Source organism: Gekko japonicus, unplaced genomic scaffold, assembly GCF_001447785.1.
Source record: "Gekko japonicus isolate JY-2015 unplaced genomic scaffold, Gekko_japonicus_V1.1 scaffold1884, whole genome shotgun sequence".
Taxonomy (NCBI): Eukaryota; Metazoa; Chordata; class Lepidosauria; order Squamata; family Gekkonidae; genus Gekko; species Gekko japonicus.
The window spans coordinates 217,601-224,380 of NW_015176030.1; the positions used below are offsets into that span (position 1 = coordinate 217,601).

Here is a 6,780-nt window from a genome sequence, read left to right on the forward strand (position 1 = left end):
CCTCCCCCGCGTCGTATTTATAGAGGAGGAAGAAATTGGGAACTGAACTCGGTCTCCGACTTTACCTGGTTATAAAATGGGAGGGAGGAGGAAGAGCGAAGCCCTGGCAGGAAACTCGCGCGCCTGCTCGTAGATATACAAAACACGGGCGGCGCCCCCCCCCTCCCATTTTATAAGATTTTTGGGGTCCGAGCTCTTTCGGTTTCCGAACCGGGTTGCTTGTGGATCTTTGGATGTCTATACTGAAGTAATTCCCACGGATTTAAGGTGCTTACTCCTAGGTAAACAACAGTAAGTTTCTCCACTGTTTCCCCAACTTTTTTTTGGTCTTCCTGTTATGCATCTGCATACGAGCAAAAACAATGTCATCCTTTGATTTTTTTTATTTATTTCCCTCAGTTATACTTCTCCACCGACTGCTTTTCTCATTCATGAGTTGAAACCTTTCCTTCTGTCTTCAGCTCGTTTTTTCACTGTGGTAATGTTTATTTTGTTGAATAGTTTCAAACTTTCCCTGTGCTTTTTCTCTTGTTTGTTCGCAGTTACAAGGTAGTATTAGTGATTCTTTGAGAGTAGATTAACAACAGGTGTGCTCTGAGCTGTCTAGGAACTAAATCTGAGTGAAATGTGTGAATCTCTCTTCTCTCCCACTCCTAGGTTATTTGGATTCTGAACAGAAGTCTGGATCTTTTGCAACCTGTGCCTCAGCTAATGAGAAGTTAACTGGATGTTGACCTATAACCTTGGCTTCAATTAAAATGAAAAAATATTGACTAAAATGCGACTGGGATTATAACTTGTTCAATTACTTTTCTACTTCATACATTAGTGAAGTCTGCAGAAACCCAGCTGTGTAAGCCTGAACTCTCTTCCTCAAAAATGCAAGATATCATCTTGGACTAATTTTTGTCTCTATGGAATGGATAGTTGGATAATCTTAAATACTGCATGTTACTTTCAAAACTTATTTTTACTTTCTAGTTTGAGAATTTCATGCAAAACGACAGTTAACTTGTTTTGTCTGCTAGGTTTATAGGATTATATTAAATGTAGCTGCTAATTATTCTACTTTGGCTTTAGTGGTTTATGGCAGGTATTTTGACTTTGTTTTTTAGGTAGTCTAGAATTGGTAGTATTTCGCAATGAAGCCTGCTTCCTAAATGAAGAGACTAGGAGACTTTCTTTTTGCTAGCCTTTTTTTAATTTTAGACACCTTTGTATTTTTTTAAATGCTGGGAAGAAGTGGGGATGGCCCCGTGCAGATGCCTGCAATAACACTTACAGATACTCTTCACTTCAGATATGGAATTTGACTTTTCAGTTAAGCTCCTTGTGTCATAAAAAGTATATTTATTTCTTCTCGAACTGATGCTCATGATAGTGAGATGTACATGGAATAAGAAAGAGAAGAAACTTCAAAAGAATAGACAAGCTATTAAATTCAGATTTATCTGACCTGGATGTAACTTTGTGGAGTCCTTAAATGTGAAGAATGGGCAGCTGATTTCCAAGAATCAGCTAGAGCTACGGATGTAGTATTTTTAAGGAACTCGGGATATTATTACAAGGGAGGCAAACTGGAAAACACAAATCACGAAGAGTTAATGCCAATCTCTGCAGTTCTCTTGGATTTTGTAAGTATTGTATAAAATTCACGTTGACCTATTTATTAGTGTGTTGTAAATGATAAATATGGAGTTTGAATGTGTGTACTTTTTTTCAGTTCTGTTAGTCCGATCCAACCCTTCACTTCTGACAACAAAAAAGTTGAACTGATATTTCCCCGGCCAGTACAAAGAGTTCTGCCTGCAGAGTGTGAATTTCCTCGCAGCTTGAAATGCTCCCTGAAATCCTCTTTTGGGATGGGGGACCACCCAGAAGCAGGATTTCTGGGTGCATTCTAAGCTGCTGGGAGAGCTCAGGAGGTGGGAAGCTCACATTCAGCAGGCAGAAGTCCTTCTGCATGTGGAAACATATGTCAGTCTCCAGCTCAAGGCAAATAGCTAAATACTTGGAAATCTGTATCTTAGTGATTCAATATTTTCCTTGCTATTTTATACTTGACATTGTATTTAGCCAACGGGCTGCTTATCTTTTGTTTGCTTGGGACTTACTTCCTAATAAGTGCATTTAGGGTTCTAGTGTTTGGAATGTACAGAAGTAAAAGGGCAACTTTGATTTAAGCTTTCTAGACAGCAACTTTGTTTTGTAGAGCATCCAGTCTGCTGTTAGTGGTAAACTTGGGGCTGGAGTTAGTACGGGAAGATTTTTATGGACATGGCGGATCCTGACTTAACAGTCATTGAAAACATGTTTAGTTTCTCAAAGGGTAGGTGTAATCCTGCTTGAGACTTCAGCCGGACTCACTGCTTAGGAGAGTTCAGCGTCTTGTTCCATAGAAAGTAGTGCAGATTTGGGCTACTCTGCTTCACTTGCCTCTTTAATAGATTCAGGTGGGGTAGCTGTGTTGGTCTGAAGGAGCAGAACAAAGTTTGAGGCTAGTGGCACCTTTAAGACCTACAATACCATGAATAAAACTTTGTTGGTGTTAAAGGTGCCACTGGACTCAAACTTTGTTATGCCTCTTAAACTTCTTTTTTAAACCTTTATGTGATGTTTTGCTGGTCCATTTATGCACCAATGCTGTATGATAGGCCGGCATTTGGGAAATCTCAATGAGAAAGGCAGATTATAAATGAAATAAATAAAAAGGCCTTCTCCCTTAGCACCTCACCCCTGCCTTTCGAGATTGTGTGTGTAAAACGTATCTGGGGCTTCCCAGTGCTGGTGTGGTAGTACTCATGCCTGGTGATGCACTGTACCAGGGGCAAGGTGTCTATGCCTGTTGTTGGTGCTGTGTGTTTGATAGCATTGGTTTCTTAAGCTTTCTCCCAGCATGAGAGAATTCCTTTTAACATGTTAAAAGGTTATTCGTTTTCTAGTAATAACTAACAGTAAACTTGTCTTTCTTAGTATTTGTTAAACAAATGAATTGGGAGACCTTCATTTTAAATATATTAGTCACATTATCTTTAATTTCTCTGCAGGTTTATTTTCAACAGAATCCAGTGCTGCTTGAAATATGTAAGATGGACAAAACAACCTAGTGCATAAAGTGAGTGACAGTTCCTGAGCTTACTCTGTGTTCTTGTTTATAAAAATCTAGTTGATTTCTAACAATGCTTTAGCTATTTAACTCCCAATGGATTTACATATTGGATTTGTAAGTAAGGAACTTTGTAATTCTTGACTTTTTATTATAACATCACTGAAGTGAAATCTGGTAACAACAAATCACTTTGATAGTATTGATATTTTGATTCTGGAAGTGTTTTTAAAAGAGTTTTGTTTACATTTGAGCTTTTAGTGCTTCTTTTCAGGAAGCTAGGGTTTGTTTATGTGTGTGTGCCTTCTGTTCATTGAGCCACTCCCCCTTCTCATTATCTTGTGTTGAAGGGGTTGAGCACAAGCACTCCCACCCTCTTTATTTTATAAGGGAGACTTGTAGAGATTATCTGGATTGTGACCAGAATAGTGTGTTAACAACAGTTCATAGTATTCTGACTAGCTTTTCCTTCCCTGTTGTGCACTCTTAATACAGAGTTAGCCACAAGACTTGTTGAAACAATTTGTAAGAATTACATATTCTAGTTCAGGAATAAATGATAGATTGTGAATTATATATTAAACACAGTATCTTAAATTTCAATTGTTGTGTGACGCTCAGCACCTCATAGATAGAGCCAGGATCAGAATGTCTCTGCACAATGTCCTTCAAACACCCTGAGTTCCTTTTGAACTTTTGAAAAGTTTATTGAGAACTCTGGAGGGTCCTTAGGAAGGAATATCATTGTGAAAGGCTAGTTGGAAAAATGCTGCGTTTTGCCCCTTGAGTCCTGGTTGAGATGTTGTAATTTTAAAAAGTTGGTGGTTTTTTCAAACTCAGTTTTGCATACGAAAGTGAAACCTTTTGTATTCTATCAAGTCTGTGGCACATGTAGGATTTTTAGTTGTTCCTTGTGAGCTTTCTGTGGGTGAAAAACTATTCCTCCCTTCCCACTGCCTGCAAAGTCCATAGCATGTTCTGTGTTGGAGTTTATACTTCATTCCTGTGGATTTTTTTCAAATTAGCCATGAGTTGAGGGTGTATATGGTAATGTCATCCATTGAGCTATGCATATAGGCCACGACTTTTCAGTTTTCACTCTGTTGTAAATATTTCAGAATTGTTTGGCTCTATAAATGTGGATCTATGCACATAATAATGATTACAAAGCTGTTTTATTACATAAGCTGAAACTGGGTTGATGGCAGCATGGATTCATAAATGCAAAAAGTGATTATAAGAATCTGTACAAAGTGTCTTGAAAATGAGGTTTTTCCTGCTATTGTGATAATACATTTGCTAGTATAGTTGTTTGGTGTTGCAGCCTTAAATTGTGTGGTTGAGATGTTGCAGTTATTGGCATCTCTCGTATGAAATACTATTTGCCAATGGGAGCATCAAAACTCAGCCTAGCCAGGTCCTGAAACTTAAAAGTATGAGTCTGTTTCTAAACTGTAACTTCTTGGTCCCTAACAATAACTCGCCATATTTTCTGCGGTTGAACATGCGTAAATCTTTCAGGAAAAGCTGAGGTCATGTACATCACCATAGCAAACCTGCAGCTTTTTGGTGTTGCAGCCTTAAATTGTGTGGTTGAGATGTTGCAGTTAGTTATTGGCATCTCTCGTATGAAATACTTTGCCAATGGGAGCATCAAAACTCAGCCTAGCCAGGTCCTGAAACTTTGAAGTATTAGTCTGTTTCTAAACTGTAACTTCTCGGTCCCTAACAATAACTCACCATATTTTCTGCGGTTGGACATGCGTAAATCTTTCAGGAAAAGCTGAGGTCATGTACATCACCATAGCAAACCTGCAGCTTTGTCAGAACCTCCTCCTCCCAGATGGAGGTAGTTATGGGTAACAGCACAGTTGCTCTTATAAAATTAGTAAGGATTGATGGAAGTTTCTTGCTCTAGGGATGATTCAGTGGACCTAGTTTTTGGATGGGGTAAAGGTGAAACACTCATGTTACTTTAGTCTCCTTTCCCTGAATGTCTCTAAATTTCTTTGTCCTTGAGCCCCTCCCTTACAATGTAAGCACCTAGGAAGCGATTATTACACAAGTTGATCTTTCACAAGTCTAATGTGAAATATTGTTGCTGCTTCCCTCACAGATCTGAGTTGAGAAGTTCAGACTTCAAAGTTTGTCTGTTATTTGGTAGTCTGGGAAGACTGTTACACTAGTTCTAGTTTTCAGTTTACAATGCGGCATAACTATGTCATCAGGTGATTGTAATGACTGAGAATGTGTGTGAAATTCTTCAAATACTACCAGCGCCACATAAATAACATTTGTATCTTACTCTTCCAAGGAACTCGGGTTAATTTTTATATATTTTTCTCAATTCCTCATAAGAGCATAGAAGAGTTAAAGAAAGTGTGTTTCAGAGTGACTAGCTCAGCACCACCTTTATTGCTTAAAGGAGATTTGAACTTGCTTCTACTAATTTTGAGTTTAGCACTTTGGTTTGCTACACATAGTTTAATTTAATATATTCTTCATAGTAGATAAGGTAATGTAGTCTTCACAGGCAGTATCTGAGGAACCTCTATGTCAATTTGTTTTAAAGTCTTTGAAATATAAAAATGAAACTACACACAGAGGGGAGCAAGCAATATTAGAGCCCATACAGCGTTAATCTGATCTATAGTTAAAATATCACTTTCAAAATAGAAGTAGACAGTTCAGTTTTTAAATGTATAAAATGCTTAAATTTTAGAACACAAATTTTTAAATAAAAGGAATCAAATCATGGAGAGCAATGGTTAGGTTTAAGTGCCCACTTCCTCACCCTGTCACACTTTATTCTGGAGCTGTCTGGCCTGTTTTCTACATACTATGCACTGGGGGGACGTGGGAAGGTAAAACTGGTTGCTCTGCAGCAAGGAGGTGCCTTAGTGCACATGCAACTATTGGCTTGGCTCCAGATAACTGCAAATGGAGTAGAGTTCATAGCAGGGATCTTTACTGAATGTTCATGCTCTAGCCCCCTGCCCCACTTTTTGTTGGTTGAGGGATTCTTCGGAGCATGTGAGATGTGCTGCAAAGGGCTGCAATGGGAAAGGGGAATTGGTGGTAATTGCATCTGCCTGCTTTTCCAAGAGCTCTTGCACAACAGAGCTTGTGTGTCTGTGTGGGATTTCTGCCAATTCTGCCTTCAATTGCAGCTCACCACATCTCATACTATCTAAAAAAAATCTGGAAATTTTGAAGGCACGGGGAAAAAATGCTTCCCCCCCCCAAAAAAGGTAGTGTTGGGGAAAATGCAGTACTTTCCTATCACTTCACCAATTTAACAACATAAAATGTTACTTTGCAAGTGAACCTGCTTGGTTTGTGATGTGTACTGGATTACAGTCTAAAAAGATGTGAGTGCAAATAAAAACAAATAAGGGAAAATATGCAAAAGATGAGGGGCTCCAGATGAGACTTGGTCACATGCATATAGGCAGAAGTGTCTTCTGGTTGAACAAAAGGATTGGGGACAGAGGGTGGCGTTGGGGGAGCAGACGTCCCAGAGGTACCCGCTGGCTTGCGAGGTTCCCCAAGGAGCGGTGCTATCTGCAATGTTATTTTTCATCTACATGCGCCCCCTTGCCCAGATTGCCCAGAGGCACAGGCTAGGGTGTCACCAATACGCAGATAACACCCAGCTATATCTGTTGTTGGGC

At 39.2% G+C, this 6,780-nt stretch overlaps 1 protein-coding gene across 2 annotated transcripts in view; it reads left to right on the plus strand.

The window, feature by feature from the left end:
* Nucleotides 1-1,006: 1,006 nt before the first annotated feature.
* Nucleotides 1,007-6,780, plus strand: part of GPBP1 (GC-rich promoter binding protein 1) — a 50,286-nt gene continuing 44,512 nt past the window's right edge. For both annotated transcript variants that reach the window (XM_015426619.1, XM_015426618.1), the window contains exons 1-2: nt 1,007-1,634; nt 3,048-3,115. The gene's annotated coding sequence lies outside the window, so the exon portion shown is untranslated. The remainder of the gene's footprint in view (nt 1,635-3,047; nt 3,116-6,780) is intronic.